Here is an 18,272-nt window from a genome sequence, read left to right as displayed (position 1 = left end):
AGAGAGAGAGAGAGTTTAATAAATCATATGAGTGTCAGTTTTTATAAGATGGAATATTTAATATCTTACATCCTTAAATAAGAGTTTCTGACTTAGTAGCAAAGTATAGTTTAGTTAGAACAATTATCTGGGGCCCCAAATACTGTTGCTTGGGTATTTTACTCTGTATTGGTCTGAGTTCATCCAAGGATAGATAGATAAATTTTTTACTATTTATAGGATCATATGGGATATATATATATATATATACTTTTTTTTCCCCATCAATTGATGTCAAAGATTAAAGAAATAGCATTGGCAACCCAGAATAATCTTGAGTTTATTTCTTACCAATACTTACTCAAAAATATTATTTCTCTTATTTAATTTTTGGATAACTATTGATACTAGTATCGATACCAATTAAGTTTATTAACCAACAGCATCAATAAATGTTTTATATTAACATGCTAGTAATTAATAATAATAATAATAATATATTATCAATCAAGTTTTTAAAACTGCCCCCAAAATATATATATATAAAATCTTTGGATAAGTATTGAAAAGTACTAAATTCAAGATCATTCTTCCCAACAAAGTATCTGGTATGCGGATATTCTGAGTTGCCAACTTGCTGTGGAACCTGTCCATCAATAGTTATGCAAGCTGAGTGTAGACTTGATGTGTTCTCTGAAATTGCTGTTTAGAAGACTGCCTCACTTCTAAAATAGTTGGAGGCTGAGGGATTCTGGTAGGCTGCCTGCATCTTTTTTTTTCTCCTTAAAAGACATAGATGAATGTAGTTCTTTGGAAATATGATTCCAAAGATGAAATAAAAATTTTACATTGCTTTATTACTTAATTTCCTATTTTATCTGATGATGTGTTTATAATACTCAAGCAGTGTAAGCCCTTGTGTGTGTGTTTTTATTTAAATTCAATTAATTAACATATAATGTATTATTAGTTTCAGAGGTAGAGTTCAGTGATTCATCAGTCTTATATAATACCCATTGCTCATTACATAAAGTGCCCTCCTTAGTGTCCATCATCCAGTTACCCCACTCCCCCACCCCCCTCCTCTCCAGCATCCCTCAGTTTGTTTCCTATGATTAAGAGTCTCTTATGGTTTGTCTCTCTCTGATTTCATCTTGGTTTATTTTTCCCTCCCTTCCTTTATACTCCTCTCTTTTGTTTCTTAAATTCCAATTACGAGATCATATAATTGTCTTTCTCTGATTGACTTATTTCACTTGGCATAATGCCATCTAGTTCTATCCACATCATTTTTTGATGGCTGAGTCATATTCCATTGTGTGTGTGTGTGTGTGTGTGTGTGTATGTGTATCACATCTTCTTTATTCATTCATTTCAGTGAGCATCTGGCCTCTTTCCACAGTTTGGCTGTTGTGGACATTGCTACTATAAACTTTGGGGTGCAGGTACCCCTTTGGATCACTACATTTGTATGATTGGAGTAAATGTCTGGTAGTACAATTGCTGGGTCATAGGGCTTTGTGTGTGTTTTATTGATGTTTTGTTGAGTTTTGAAAAATTACTTCATTTTCCTTTTTACAGATCATAAATCTTAGCACCGAGAAACTATATGAGGTTCTATATTGAATGTCCATTTTCTAAGTAGCAAAAATGAAGTAATAATTTTTCTTGCAGTTTTCTACTGCAGTTAAATATAGCAAAATGTAATTCAGTTTAGTAGTTTGTCATCCCAGTTTTGCTTTGTTCTTAGTATGTTTTTAAGTATATTTTCTTCTTTTAAAATTTTACCTCTTTTTAAATGTCTTCTTACAGGAAAAAAAAGGAATTATTTTTGATTCTGGTGCATCTTTAAAACACACCACCATGTCAGCACTTAAGGTCATTTTATGATAGGAATGTGCGAGGTACATTTGCATAGGTACATAATTTATTTATGTAATGTAGATGTCAGTTTTCAAAAATAGAATATTTAATTTGAAATATGGTGTGATAACTATTACATAAAACATATGTATTATTAAGTTAGCCAGAGTAATAAGCTTTTCTTAATGTAAAGAATTAGGTATTACAGTAGTTTTCACTAAATGAGTGAGCTTTTATTTAATGCTTTGTTAAATGTTGTATGTTAGAGAGCATTTTAAGAAATATGCCTGTAATAGTTTGAAAGGAGAGTAGCCATATCTCTAAATTCTAAGAATCATAGCATGTGACCAGTGAAGTGGTACTAAGATATTAAAATACTATGAGACAAACTGATTTCCTTTCTTGATTGTACTTCTAAATATTTCTAAATCTAAAAGCTAATGTAATCTAAAGCTTAGGATGGAGTGGAATGTTTTAACAAAATTTAAGTACTAGGCCTTAAAAATGTCTTCAGTTTTTTTTTCTTCAATGAAGTCTTATGTTTCAAAATATTGTTTTGAGTCTTACTCGGCTGCTGTAATAAAGTGGGTATAGTATAGATTCTTGTTAGATTAAAATTTAATACAAATAGAAAAACGTACGTGTTAAATGCCCTTTAGATGGCATTAAAATCTAAACTTTGCTTTTTAAAACTCCTTTTAGTATCATTTCTGAAAATTTGGGGTATATTAACTTTGATTTATCATGGCCTAAAATAATTTTTGTATATATTAGCTATTTGCATTGTATTGAATTTTATAGACATACAATATAGATTTTCATCTGAGAGCTATCTGTTTTTTTAAAAATGTCATATTTATATTAACTTACCTGCAACCAAACTGTGGTCATTGTGTCAAAAGCTAGGATTACAGAGGTCTATTCTGGAAAGTGCAAACCCTTGCGTACAATGTTAATGGCTTATAGTGCATAGTACAAACTTATTATTTGTATAGCATAGTAGTTTAGATGACAGATTCTAGAGTTATACTGCCTGGATTTAAATATCCTTATTAACTGTGTGACACATTCCTTTTTTCTGTGGCTCATATTCTTCATTCATAAAATAGAAATCAACTTCATAAGATTTAAAAGGATTAAATGAGCTAATATATGTAAAATAGAACAGATGGTGCATGGTAAGCATTTAAATGTTTCCTGTCTTTTTTGTTTTAATTAAAATAGGTTTAAAAGTCCATATTTCCTTTTTGTCTCTCCTGAATTCTTTTGTTTGCTGAACTGTGTAAATTCTATTTTCTATGTGAATTATTTCTCATTTGATCCTAATCCCTGTTAATTTTTCCCTTTTAAAATGCATATATCTTCAGCTTATTAATGTAATTAATCATAAATTGTTAAACACCTGGAGAACAAGAACATAATAAAGCCACAAAAGTTTTATTTGTAGAATTTTTGTAACAAATATTTTAAAATAGCCTTGGCAATATTATATAGTGGTTAAACACAGGTCTAATCGTTAAGGACATGGGTTCTTGGCCAAGACTGCACAGAATCAACTCCTAGCTCCAGTCATTTCTTATTACTGTTACATACTTTCTTGTTACTTGATCTTTCTAAGCTTCCTAATCTCTAAAATTCCCTTAGTCATAGTTCTTATCTCATAGATTTGATGTGAAAATTTGCTGCTTCTCTATAAAATTGCAGGAGTTAACAAAGTAAATGTGGGTTCTGCCATTATAGACTTTGCAATTTCAACCTCTTGGGTTAAAATGGAAAAATAATACTGCTTTTTGAGGTTTGGTAGGGATTAAATAAAATGATACATGTGAAGAATGTAGCATAGAATCTAATAAATGTTTATTTTTGTCATTTTGGTAGTTATAGTTATTAATTTAACCTCAGTAGCCTGTGTGGTTATATCATGGATTAAAAGTATGCCCTCGGGCAGCCCAGGTGGCTCAGTGGTTTAGCTCCGCCTGCAGCCCAGGGTGTGATCTGGAGATCTGGGATCGAGTCCCATGTCAGGCTCTCTGCATGGAGACTGCTTCTCCCTCTGCCTGTGTCTTTGCCTCTCACTCTCTCTGTGTCTGTCATGAATAAATAAAATCTTTAAAAAACAAAAAGTGTGCCCTGTTTAATCAAGTCAGGGGGAAAGTGCTCTGAATGAAGCTGCACTTTTCTGTGAAAAGATAAAGATGTTTCCTCTTCCTAATAAAGAAAATACATTCTAAAACAACAATGAAGCTTAATTTTTCATCTGTCACTTTGGCAGATATTTTGATTGGGTTGATTAGGGTGTGCGCAAATAGGCACTTCCGTCTTCCGTTTGATAGGAATGCAAAATGGCACAACTCTTCTGGTAGTAAGGTAGCATATATCCTGAGGAAGTATGCTTCGAGTTTCGTGAAAGGAGAGATCTTGCCTTCTACATAGTTGTATTTCTGGTATCTGGTGTGGTGACTTGTATATGATAGACACTCAAGAAATATTAAATGGTGAAATGTACATATAAACAAATAAAAATACCAAAAGGTGTGTATATAAGAATTATATTGAAGTATTACCTATAATAGGCAGATGAAAAATACTCAATGTCTCTCTCTCTCTCTCTTTTTTTAACTATATTAATCTTTTGAGGTTTCTATGTCTTCATATATGTTTCTAGGAAGTTGCTACTAATATAAATGGTGTCTTTTACAAGTGGGTCCAGTCTGTTGAGATACAAGATTATCTTAGAGGTTTGAAACTGAACTCAGACCTACTATTCAACTTTCTTGTTTGATTTTATATTCACATATAGTTATGTGATATTAATAGATATATCGGTTTGGGTCTAGTAAAAAACAAAATCCACAGCAATTATTTTAACAGAATTAATTTAATATAAAGAATTGTAGTTACTAAAGAACTGAAAAGGGGAGAAGGCAAAGAAGTGTTTAAGAGATAGTAGGGATCCCTTGTTGGCTCAGCGGTTGAGTGTCTGCCTTTGGCTGGGGGCGTGATCCTGGAGTCCCAGGATCGAGTCCCGCATCGGGCTCCCTGCATGGAGCCTGCTTCTCTCTTTCTGCCTGTGTCTCTGCCTCTCTCTCTCTCTCTCTCTCTCTCTCTCTCTCTCTGTGTCTCTCATGAATAAATAAAATCTTTAAGAAAAAAAAAGAGATAGTAACTGTAGGAAGCACATACCATGTAAGGAACAAAGGAATGAAGGTGAATTATTAAAACATAAAAGCTTGCAGGGGGCTCCTGGAACTCATTAGAAGGTCACTGCCAGCTGGTGGTGTTGTTGCCTTAAGATCTTGGAGGATAGATCTTATGGCTCTGAATTTTGACATTGGAGGAAGGGTAAACTTACTGGCTAGCAGGTGCTGATTTTTCAGAGGGGGCCCCGTGAAGCTAGTTTTAGGACTATGGGAAAAACTTTAATAGAGCCAGCTGTTACTATTGGAATCAATTGTCACCCAGGGGTAGAAAACTTATGTGCAAACAAAGGAGAGAGTAGGTCCTTTCTTTCTTCTTTAGTCTCACCCACCAGGAGTTTACCAGGAGTTTAAGAATAACATATTGGAGCATGGAGGGTGAGTTTGAAACAAGTGACCATAGCTTAGTATTAGCACAGTGTACTTCTGTAGTTACTTATTGTACATTCGATTCTACACATTCTTGAATTTCCAGAGAACAGCAAAAGTATTCTTTGACTTGAGATGCATATATTCTCTTACTAATTCAAAGTGTAGGGATATAGGGTTTCAATCATTTACCCATTTCTAGAAGATAGTCGTGATATCTATCTCTGGGCAGTGTTGATCACTCCTCAAATTCAGTCACAGTTCCATGCAAATATCTATTACTTGATGATTGAATCATTAACTTAGTCAACATCAGCAGTCCTGACACTGGTCATGAGACCTCATAGCTGAAGCTTTCTTTTTCCACTGTCCATTTCATTTTTCCTTTGTTCTGAGATGATCCAGGCTTTTTACTTGGTGGGGTGACACAAAAACCTTTAATACTGGTAGGTCTGATCCTCAGTGGTTTTACCTTTGTTTATTGTTTGTTCATATAGTTTTCCATTAACTTTTACTCTTGGATATGGAAGATATGGATAAGAGGCAGAGCACCCTAGGTTCCAGACATAGTCCTTCCTAATGGTTTCTGTAGCAGCAGTCCAACTTTTCTTTGGTAATACAATTGGTCACTCTAGTCAATAATCAATTTCTGTCTCTTTTTCTTTCTTTTCACTTGTTGGTTCAGTTATATGAGAAGCACAAAACGGTCAACTAGCAGTTTCAATTTCCAATTTAGTGGGACATTCTTGTGTTCCTTGATATAAAAGTATTCTTATTTGCAAATCAAAATTTCTACACCAATTTCTCCCTCCCTGCCTCCCTCCCTCCCTCCCTCTTGAGAAGGGGAGAAAGAGAATCTTCAGCAGGCTTCATACCCAGTGTGGAGCCTGATATAAGAGGTTCAGTCCCACAACCTTGAGATCATGACCTGAGCTGAAATCAAAAGAGTCAGAGGCTTAACTGAGTGTGCCACCCAGGTGCCCGTCTTATGTAGCATTTTTACTGCTGAATAGTTTGTTTCAGCTGTCCCTACACTTCATGGCTTAGTGGGTTAAATAGAGCTCCTTTCATCATGGGCAACTGAAGTCATCATGTGGTTATTTGTTTCCTATGATCAGGCCTTCAGTGTCTTTCAAGGTCCAATAACAAGCTAGGATCTGTTTCTCAAAAGAATAATGATCTTTAGGAAATGGCATGATTTTGCTCTAAAACCCTGAAGACTAATATGGTTTTCTTGTGGGGGCTTGCCCAAAGCTCTTAGATAATGGATATACTGAGTTATAAGGTTCAAGTAGTAAAACAGTTTATACTACAAACTGGATTTGTTATAGAGCCTTCTTTTGTTCTGATCCCAACTTAAAATGCCTGTCAAGCAGTGTGTCCCCATCTCCCCCTCTCCCTCACCTTTTTAGTAGTAAATGGAGTACCTGTAGTAACTTGTCTTTCACCTTGGAGAGATTATCTGACAGATCTTGGGCAATTGGACTCCTAGAAATCTTACTTCAGTAATGGGCCCCTTAATTTTTGTGGATTTTCTCTCTCATCTTCTGTCTCACATATGTTTTACTAAGGCATCTAAAGAACTTTATGCTTCCTCCTCCTCATTTTTAATAAGCGTAAGTCCAGAGTCATCAGTGTCATGGATCAGTGTTTTGTTCTGTGTAATGTCAGAGTGATCACTGTCTCTGAAGAAAATAAAGATAATATTCAGTGGTGGCAAGGTAATAGAGAAATTGGAGTCCTCAAACATTGATATTGAGATTGTAAATTGGTGCAGCCATTATGTGTCAGTTCCTCAGAATGTTAAAGATAGACTTAATCATATGACCGAGCAGGTCTACTTCCAGATCTATATACAATAGAAATGAAAACGTATATCCACATAAAAATCCATACATGAATCTTCTTGGCAGTATTATTCATAATAGCCAAAAGTGGAAACAACCCAAATATCAGTCAACTAAAAGAATAGATAAATTTGCAAGCAAAGTAGGTCTTTTATTCATCAAACTTAGTATGGTAGATCCTCTTAAGCAATGGGGCTCCAGATTTTACCACCAAGGTTTCAGTTTCAGCTTTGCCACTCTTTTCTTAGGTTTTTTTTTTTTTTTTTTTTCTTTTCTTAGGTTTTTTAATCTTTGTGTTGCTTGCATTTCTACAACTGTATGATGTAGATAATAGAAGTGTCTATAAATTTAATGAGAAAGTACATACATTTAATCCACTTCATGTCATACAGTAAATACTAAGTATATATTAACTATTAAGAAAACAGGACCACTGCCTCTATGAATTATACCATGGCAAAAAGCAGAAGAGTTGATGGCCATGAATTATGCTGTTGATCATACCAGGCAAAAGCAAATATCTTCTGATAGTACCTCACTTAACATAGAGACAATATATTTGCCATCTTGTAGTTGTATGTAAGATTTCAGATTGTGTTGATTTGCTTCATTAAAGATAGCACGTCTGGAACAGCTGCAGCATTTGGTGTCACAACCTGTTTAAATTATGGTAGTTTATAATCACTCTTCACAATCACCCACCTTCTGAATAGGCTAACCAGGTAAATTTAAATGATATATGATTGATTTTTATCACTCCAACATCCTTTTAAGTCTTGGATAGTGTCACTAATCTTTGCACCTATCGTGGGGATATGGATGTATTATTCCTTTTGCTTTTCATCCTTGGCAGGGAGAGCAAATTCTAGGGGCTTTCATTTGGCTTTCCTAATATAGTGATGCTTATGCCCTGGGTCAGAGAGCCAAGGTGGAAATTCTTCCAGTTTCCAAATATTTCTGTTCCAATTATACTTTCAGGAACTGGAAAGTAACCACAGGTTGCATCCGTGGACATACTATTCTATTTAGATTTAAACTTGAGCCGGAAACTGATTTATCACCAGACCACCCTAAGCTCTCTGAGAGACCATGATGGCACTTTACGTCCCTGGTAATTAATGTCTGTTTAAAGTGTCTGAGTTCCTGACTGGTCTATTTCTTTTTTCCAGTGCATAATCACCTAGCAAGCACTGCTAGTGTTTTGAAGAATAATTTGATGAAGATTTACAGCAAAAGTCAGCACATCTTTTTAATAAAAGGTCAGATTTTTTTTGCAGGCCATACAGTCTTGTCTCAGTTACTTAATTCTGCCATTCTAGTGCAAAGGCAGTCAGACAATATATAAATGAATGAGTGTGGCTGTTTCTAATAAAACTTTATTTACAAAAACAGGTGCTAGGCTAGATATGGCCTGTGGTGGTTGTTTGCTGGTGGCAGACTTATACTATATGCTTGAGGTAGTGTTGCTAGGTCCTTCTTCAAGGGGACTTGGCCTCTCCATCTGCTAAGGCGCTCTGATCTTCATCTTAGGTTTGTGCACTTGAAGTTGAGAAATGCCAGCTTCCTAGCAAGCACAATGAAATTAGTAGAATCAACTACATGATTTCACTTCACCTTCTATTGAAAAATATATGAAAACATCTTACTCTGCCGAGAGTGGGTTTTTTTTTTTTTTCCTTTTGCTCAGGTTTATTTAAAAACATTGATTAGTTCTATTTCTTATGCTTATTTGAGCTAGTGTTTTTATTTTTAAGAAGGAAATTAGAGTGGTAAAATATTTGAAATGTTGAAAAAAGTGTTCTTGTATAAGAAAGGATTAAGTCAGCAAGAATATAGCTAATAGACTGTATGGGGGAAAAAGTCATTTCTTTGCTGAGCAGGGTCTTTTTCTTTTGTTTTTTCCTCTTCTTCCTTTGCTCTATTTTGGAATGAAATGCATAAATTTTATTTATATGTCAATAAAAATTATTTTAAATAAGTGAAATTAGGGGAAAATACTAATATAGTCAACTTTATTACATATTAAATGACTAAGCTATTTGGCATATAGTTGGTAGGTTTTTTTTTTTTTTTTTTTTTGGTATGTAATAATGGCTATTTTCATCTTCTAGCAAATGGCCCATGGTAACTGCTTTAGTTACCTTATTTGAAATATTCTCATCACCTAAACTTATTATTATTATTTTTTTAAGACAAATGCTTCCTTGGATTTTAGGCTTTTAGGTAATTTCTGTATTAAATTCTTGATTATATTTTATTTCCAGTGTGGGCTAGGAGAGGAAAGGAGGAGTTACAGCTGACTTTTTAGTTCCTCTGCCTAGCTTTCTATAGTAGGTATTACTAATTCCTGTTTACTCTTTGGTTTCTTCCTCCCTACTTCACAGAAAATCTTTCCCAGTCCACTTACCAAAAATAAGTATCATAGTCAAAGTGCCTGTGAGTTACTAGTGGGAGAAAAGGAAAGGATCATGTGGTTTCAAAATATCTGCAGATGACCTCACTCTGAAGTCAAATTACTTCCTTTTCGCTTATTAATTTAAAAGAGATGTTGGTGTCATCTTAGTTTTATCATTTTGTTCTTTGGAGTTTAACTTTTATATTTATTAATTTTAAATTATTCCTTACAATGAGAACCTTTTACTTGTGTTTTTTGCTCTAATCTAATGTATATTTTCATTAATTACAATTTCTCTAAGTTAGCTTTAATGTTATGAGAAGAACCTTGTCACTTAGATACCTCTGGGGAAGTTGTATAGATTAAACAAATGCTAGTTAAATTCCTACTTTGAATCAATCATATTCAGGGTGTGGGGGAAAATTTAGGTAACATAATATTCGACTGTAGACCCTCTGGAGGGATGAGATGGAGAGGACTCTAAAATTTTGAACTTTTTTTTTAGTAGATTTGTTACTCGCAGTGTAATGGTTGTAGAAATGTAAGACTGTTTTACAGGTGTTAGGAATTGAACAAATGAGTACTCATTTTGGGAGTCAGGGTTCTCATTGAGGAAAGAGGAAGACAGTAATATGGAATAGAAGAAGGCAGTGAAGAATCCTGTAGAATGGATTTGAATTTTTAAAATAGTCAAATATGTATATATGTGTATAATATACAAATATATAAGCATATATAGACATATATAAATATGTATATTTGTATGTATGTGGGTGGGACACATATGTAAACACTTTTCCTAGCTCCGTCTACTGGCAAAACCCAGAAGCAGATGCCTCAATTATAATGAATATATCCAGCACCAAGATGCTGCTTTCTAATCCCCTTTCCCACTAACAAGAATCAAATATCTTCAAAGAAATGGCTTATTCTAGGGCTAGGCAGAGAAATTGGAGGATGACCCTAGAACATCTTCTTATGCCAGAAGGTAAGAAAGTGGTCAAAAATAAAAGAGGAAAAAAGTTGGGGGCATGTTGAAAGGATACGAGAGCTAAGTAAAAGTGACTCCTAATGGCCAAATATAGGACTGTGTGAGCAGCACAAAACAATGAAGGGTTGTAATAAATTATAAACCTTGGCAAAAATAGGAACCCATGAGCTGATGCTGATAATAAATGAGGAGAAAAGATAGTCTTGTGTAAAGTAGAATGCTCACTGGTAAATGTGGAAGGAATCTTGGAGGTGGAAAACATTTTGCCACCATCATAGTGAAGATTGGCTCAAGCAAGAATAATCAATGGATGCTAAGTCCAGGAGAAAAATTTTTGTGAGAAACAGGATATTTTTATGGTTGTGAAATGTCTTTCTATGGATTGCTTCTAATTTACACGGGGAAGAATAGTATTTACTCAGTTGATAAATTGGATAACCCTATGACTGGCTTATCAAAATTAACATTAGCAGTGAAGGGAAAATAGGCATCGTGTGTTTCATTTAACTGGTATTCTGACTGTGAATATACAACATGAGTCTAACCATGAGTAATCAGTAAACAGATCCCAAATGTAGAACATTTTATGTTTTTTAAAGATGCGTTTATATTATTTAAATATGTCAGTGTTATAAAATGTAGTCTGAGGAATGTATGCATAAAATGTTGCACATGATTTCAGAAGTCAGATACTACCTGGAGCAATACACACCTTGTAGCAAGAGTATAATATCTGAGAAGCTTGCCTCCTGTACTTCTTTGCTGACTCTTTCCTTGTTGAACATTCATTCATTTGTTTTTTCCTATTTGCCAGGCACTGGAGTATATTCAGTGAATATTTTCTAAATTGAATTTCTGAATTACAGTTATCACAACAATGTTATAAAATTAATTTTGGTAATTTTCTATCAAATAGGCTTTTACTTATTATGGAACAATTCACAAACACTTCTACAAGGCATGAATCACTTCAGAGCTTTTTATGTTCTTCTTCCTTATGAGGAAGGAACATCTTCACCTTTTTAAAGGCTGCAGTATAGTGGAAAAAACTATCAAGTGAGTAAGAACAATCTGGGATAACTGAATTTGAGATATAATGAGGAAAAATAGATTTGAAATCCATTTAAAAATAGTCTTTAAATATTCTAAATCACGTAAATAATCATGCGTCTGACGTATGGCATACTGGAACTTAACAAAATACAAATGCTTGTATGACAGGTGGTGATGTCTAAGGCTGTTACTTAAACTTGTAAGGATAAATAAAAGTTGCTTTTTGAAGCCTGTGATTGGAAAATATCAGGGTTTAGGATTAATCTGTGAAAGGTGGAACTTTGTGATTGACCTGTCAAAGTTTAAATATTGTCATACTCCTATGGTATAATTTCAAAAAGAAAAAACTTTTATCTTTTTAACCAGGCACATTTTGTTGCCTTTTGTTTTTATCCTGTTTTCACTGAATTTTAATTAGAAAATATAGCTTGTAAAATCTTGACTTAAATTTTTTTATTTTGTTAACTGTGTCTTTAGTATGTGTTGACTTTTCTAGATCTTCCTTGGACATACTGACAACAATATTACACTATTTGAGGAATGTAACATTTTCTTTGTATTTATTAAATTGTATGTTTTTAAAAACTGAATTAGTGAATTCCTATACTCATTTTACTAGTTCTGTATAAGAGATGTTTTGAAGCCTTATATTATAACCACGTTCTCTTTGCATACCTTTTATATTTAGATCCTATGCTGTTTGATATGTGCAGATTTTAAAGTTAATATTTCTGCCTCTCAAATCATGCCTTCTGCCATTATATCATGTACCTCTTTATTATTTTTACTGCTTTTAACTCTAAATTCCTTCTAGTTTGATACTAATACTGCTTCTTATGCTTTCTTTTTCCTTGAATTTGTTGGGTGTTTTTTTGCCCATTTATTTTTTTGTTTCACTGTGGTAGTTCATGACTACAACTATCATGCTAAGATCCTCTGACTTTGGGACATAGGAAATACATGATCACACATATGCAGGGACCAGTCATTGTTACACATTGATAGTGCAACTGTGCATATTAGATGACTAGTGCTTTTTATGAAATCAGTGGATAATGCACCGATGTGATACGGTAGATGTCAGGTGTTGAACTAACATCTAGTTCATCTAGATGGCTAATGAAAGACAATTTTTTTTTACAATCAAATTAGATAACTTTTCTAGGGTTTTCTTGGTTTCCAGGCTGAGGATACAAGAATTTTAGAATGCTAGTGAACCTCTTCTCCCCTTACTTTTCTATCTGGCATTTTCCACAACTTTCACTATGGTGAGTTTCCCTCATATCACTAGCACTTAGCTCCAAATGAGCAAACTAGAAGAAACTTGAAAAGCCACATGCTCTGTGTTTTGCTGCCATCTTACTGAATTTTGTAGATATATTTTAAGAATGTAGTGATAACCTGTGATTTGTATATGGTCAATATAGTTATTCTTTTTAAATATTAAACCAAATTCTTAGTTGGAGAAATTCTGTTACTTTGTTTTAAGTTCATTCTTAAAAATGTGTTTGGTTTTACTTACCTCGCTCTTTAGTCTCTTGTCTATAACAAGAGATTTTAGGTAATTCAAAATTAATATGTTAAGGTATTTGATTTTATTCTTTCTACTGTAATTTAAGTTTATTACTTATTTTACCTGCTAGCATTTTTTTCCTTTTAAAAAAACTTTGATCACATTAGTATTCATTGCATTTTTCTCCTTGTTAACTTAGGAATTATATGATACTTTTTTATTGTATTAGTGGTTACCTTTCCTTTCCCTATATTCATAATTAGATACATGTTTCTCTATTATTTGAAATTAAGATACCAACTATTTCCCTTACCAAGATGGTCGCTTCACTCTCCCCTCATTACATAAGAAACATGGAATACTTTCTAATGCTTTACCTTTCTCTGTTTCTCCAGATGAAATCCTTGCAATGTTTTTATTCTCACTACCTTCCCCACCCTAAGTTTTATTGGAGTATTTACCAGAAATTTTCCCCAACTCAACCCTATGTATATTACTAAAACATCTTAATAGTTTTACTTTAAAAAGCTGGTTTTTAGAATTTGTCTTAAACCCTAGATATTCCTTTTAATTCAACAATATATTTTTTTGGCTGTTGTACTGCATATATCCAGTTTGTCATCTAGTTTAAATTTAGTAGCATTTATTTATTCCAAGATTAATCGCCTACCAATTTTCTCTTTCTCTTATTTTCTGTTTCTTGTTCGGATTCGTTTGTTTTCTGGATAATCATATCTTATTTTTCTCTCAACTATTTTTTGAGTAAGTTCCTCAATGATAGCATAGGTTATTACTCTTAATTTGTACATCTGTCTTTTTCCTGAAAGGTTAATCATGTCTTGAGTATAGAATTTTTGAGGTACATTTGTTTTCTTTTTTGTTGTCATTTGGCTCTATTGTTGAAGATGAGAAGTCTAAGTCAGTCAGTTTGATTCTTTTTCCTTTCTTTATGGGCTCTCTTGTTCTTATTTTTCGTTATTGGCTCATTGGGGCTCAGCTCTGGTTGGAGTGCAACACAAGGGAAAATATGTATTCTTTATGCACTGCATCAGTTTTATAGAGGTTTCTAGTTCTCTGCACTAAATAACTGGGGAAAGCCTCCCTGCCTCCTTAGCTCCTAATGGTCCAAGAAGGCCAGGCATGTCACCTGGGGCTGGTGATTCCTTTGTCTCTAGGATTTTCACAGATTTCTGTGGTGTGTGCTCCTCTCACGATTTGTTAATTTTCGGTCTTCATCTTGGGGCTCTTTCATCTTGGGGCTCTTTTTAGCCCAGGCAGGAGAAAGCCACAGATCACATCCCTTGCTAGGAATCCCTCAAATTCTATCCTCAAAAGATATTTACTTGACTTAAAAGGCTGATAATTCAGAGTTGGATGTGAGGAATCAGACATGTTTAAAATTATCTTCTGTGATCCTTAATCTTTTTATTTTAAATTTTCAGGTAGTCCTGTTTTTTTTTTTTTTTACTTTAAAAAATATATTTATGTATTGTTGTGTTTTATTCCTTGTTTTATAAATTAGGATCACAAAAGTATTCCAGCATAACCCTCTTCTCTCCTCCCCCCACCCAGAAGTTACTTCAAACTGCTGTAACAATATACCATAGATTGGGCTGGTTATTTCTCACAGTCCAGAGGCTGGAAGTCTGAGATCAGGCTGCCAGCATAGTTTGGTTCTGGTAAAGGGTTCTCTTCCAGATTGCAGATTCATTGTATCTTCACATGGCAGTAAAAGAGGGAACTAGCTCTCTGGCCTCTTTTTTTTATTTTTTATTTTTTTTAATTTGTTTCAATTTAAAAAAAAATCTTTTTTTTTTTTTTTTTTTTTTAAAGTAGGCTCCATGCTAGGCATGGGCTCAAAGTCAAAACTCCAAGATATAAGATGTGACCTGAGATCAAGAGTCAGACACCTAACCAACCAAGCCACCCAGGGGCCCCTGACCTCTTCTTAAGACAGTACTAAACCTATTCATGAGGGCTCCATCCTCGTGACCTCCCAAAGGCCCTGCTTCAAAATATCGTCACACTGGGGATTACATTTCAGCATAAGAAATCTGAAGAATATGAACAGTCCATAATATATATATTGTTATGGTCAATATTGTGTATTCTATTTTTACTCCTATTTGTAATGACCCTTAAGTTTGTCAAAGGCCTTTTAAACTCTAAATATTTCACTCTAGAGGGAAACTGTCTCTTGAGACTCCTCTGTGTAAGACAAAAAGCGTGATAGGCTATTTAGCTAGTCCCTTGCTTCTCTTGCTCTTTGTCAGTACAGTCTCGTCTTTTACATATAAATTATGTGCATTGTGTTTTTATTTTTTCTTTATATAGCTTCAAAAAGGTTGTTGGGATTTATATTTTAATTTTGACAATTTTTTAAAGTCATTCCTATTTCACCTGGTTCTGGTGCTCATGAGCAGTCATTTCATACCTTGACTCTATCCTTTTTTCAGAACCCTTTCTAAATTCAAGTATATTTGCATATAATATTTTTAAGAAGTATGCTTATTTAGTATTTTCTCATAACCATAAATCTTTCTATTGTGGTTTAATTTGCAGAAAATAAACGATCACCTTAATGTTGGAAAATAAAAGGTTACATTATAACAACTCTCATTGATTTGTATATTTATTAAAATCCTAAAAGTTAATTTGGAATATTAATTTTGTTTTTTCTTTGTATTTCTAAGAAACTTTTTTCTCAGACCATATACAGAAATTTTTATTTTTTTAAAAAAATCTTTATAATATCTCTAGGCCATCAGAAATTTTTAGATTGTTCTTGAAAAGTAGAGAATTTACATTTGCTCCTAAAAAGACTTCTCTGTTTGTTCTTTTCCATGGCATTTTATTAGTCTACTGCAGAAACAATTGTGTTTATAATAAAAATATCACTAACTGGCTCATATTTGATTTAATTATGGATGGAGTTTTAAAAATTAGCAATTGCTTATAGTTTTTGTCTTAGGATTTAGCCTGAGGTATTTATGAAGTTACCAGATATTTATTGCTAAATACCCCAAATTCAAATTCTTGTTTGTATCTTAAAGGAGGAAAGATTTGAGCTTTTTAGCTGCTGCGTTTCTCATTTAAAATCAATAATGGAATAAATGAAATAGCTCTGATTATTAAAGTAATTGCAAAATAAATAGTAATAGAATTATATTCTCTTAACTTTCACAGTCTGTTTTGAGCCAAGCTATTTAATTTGGTTTAAAGAGTTAATTATTACAAAAGGATATTTAATATCCTCTAGCATATGACAGCATCAAAATATAAATATGGTAATTTATTGTAAAAAGAAGAAAGCTAGGGCACATCATTGTTAATGCAGTCCTTTTATCTCTGGAAAATGGAACTCATATTAAGCTTTGAATCTCAGGGGACAGAATATGGGGGCAGGGTATGGAAGGAGCTCATTTTGTTCTTTGTGTACATCAGGAAACTATCTTAGCAAACTGGACTTCCAAGTATTGAATAATGGCACAATAAGAACAATTATGATCCAAGATTTTTGCAAATCTACATGTAATGGTTATGCTTATGGTTATTTTTAAATATCTTAATTTTATTATATTAGCACCTGTTATTAATGACTTTTGTTTAAAAAAATTATACTTAATCATAGAAAGTGCATTTCACTGCGTAATAGCAGTTGAAGCTTTAGATTTTCTAAATGCCTATATATACATACTATACCAGCATTGTCCAATGTGTAACACTACAGATGTAATCATAGTATTTATACTAAATTATTATATTCTTTTAAGTGGAAACCTCTATCAACTGGAGGTTTTGTGTATCGATAGCTTAAAGATGCTTTATGTTCATATTGATAAACAGAAGCCATTGCAGATTTCAGGCACATTTTCAGTAATCAAAGGAAGTCTAGCTTTTGCAGCCTTTTAAAAAAGTACATTTTATTTTCATTTAATTCTTTGGAAATTGACCAAAGAAGCTAACAAGTTAACATGTTATATCAAAGATATTTTTACTGAACATTTTACAGTTACATAAATTCCTTAAGTATCATCAAATTTATCTCTTTTGGGTAATGTTTTAACTTATATAAGTAGAGTTGCCATATGTATTATATAGATTTAAAATTTGCTTGGGCATTTAAATATAGGTTTATTGTAGAAAGTATAGACCATATTACATGGTCTCAAGGGAGTTTAGAATAAATTAGCTATAAATTGCATGAATTCATTACTAAGAAACAAAGACCTTTATTCTACTTTTTTCAGAATCTAATTTATGAAAAGAAAAAAGTCACAATCCTACTGTGCTCCATTTACTTTTAGACTTTCATCATAGTAAGTAGCAGTGCTAGTTATAACTGATTAATCACTATTCATTAAGCATTATTGAAAACTATGTGCAAACCATGTTGTTAGGTGCTGGGAATGAAAAGGATGGATAAGCCCTACTCTGAAGATGTGAGTAGCTTGACTGGAGGGATAGATATAGATAAACATCAGTGTGACAAATGTGGTACTGTCAGTGTGAATAAAATACTACTGGGGCCCAGGCAATTTTATTTTACGTATAAAAACATCATTAGTAATAGCAGAAAGAAGGCCCCAAAGAACATGTTTTCTTTAAGTAGAACTTTGTAAATACATAGGCATGGCATAAAGTGTAGTCTGAAAAAAATCATGAAATCACATGGACTGTTGATTGAATAACTTGAGTTTATGGAAGTGCAGATTTGAATAAAGTAGTCCAGGATCAGATTGCAATAGACAAAGAAAGCCAGAGTAAAGAATTAGGACTAACCTTGGAGAGTTAATGAAGACTATAAAAAGAATTGATATTATCTGTGTTTTAGAAAGTTATCCTGGCTAGAAGACAGAGATTGGTAACATATTTCAGCCAGTTTCACACGCCAGAAACCTATAAATCATCTTTATCTTCCTTATCTGGTTATAAAGTACTGTAAGTTTTACTTCCTGGATATTGCTTAAATCTGTTGACTTTCCCCTGTGCTGTAGACATGATCTTCGTTCAAACTAGCATTCTATCACTTGTAAGAGCCCCTCACTGGTTTTACTGTAATACT

General features: G+C 33.3%; 1 protein-coding gene across 6 annotated transcripts in view; it reads left to right on the top strand.

The window, feature by feature from the left end:
• The window catches only part of RNGTT (RNA guanylyltransferase and 5'-phosphatase), a 362,295-nt gene that overhangs the window by 225,679 nt on the left and 118,344 nt on the right, over positions 1-18,272 (top strand). The gene's annotated exons all lie outside the window — the stretch shown is intronic.

This window comes from Canis lupus, chromosome 12, assembly GCF_003254725.2.
Source record: "Canis lupus dingo isolate Sandy chromosome 12, ASM325472v2, whole genome shotgun sequence".
Lineage (NCBI taxonomy): Eukaryota > Metazoa > Chordata > Mammalia > Carnivora > Canidae > Canis > Canis lupus.
The sequence above is the reverse complement of the archived record's forward strand: the minus strand, read 5'-3'. Positions and strand labels throughout refer to the sequence as shown.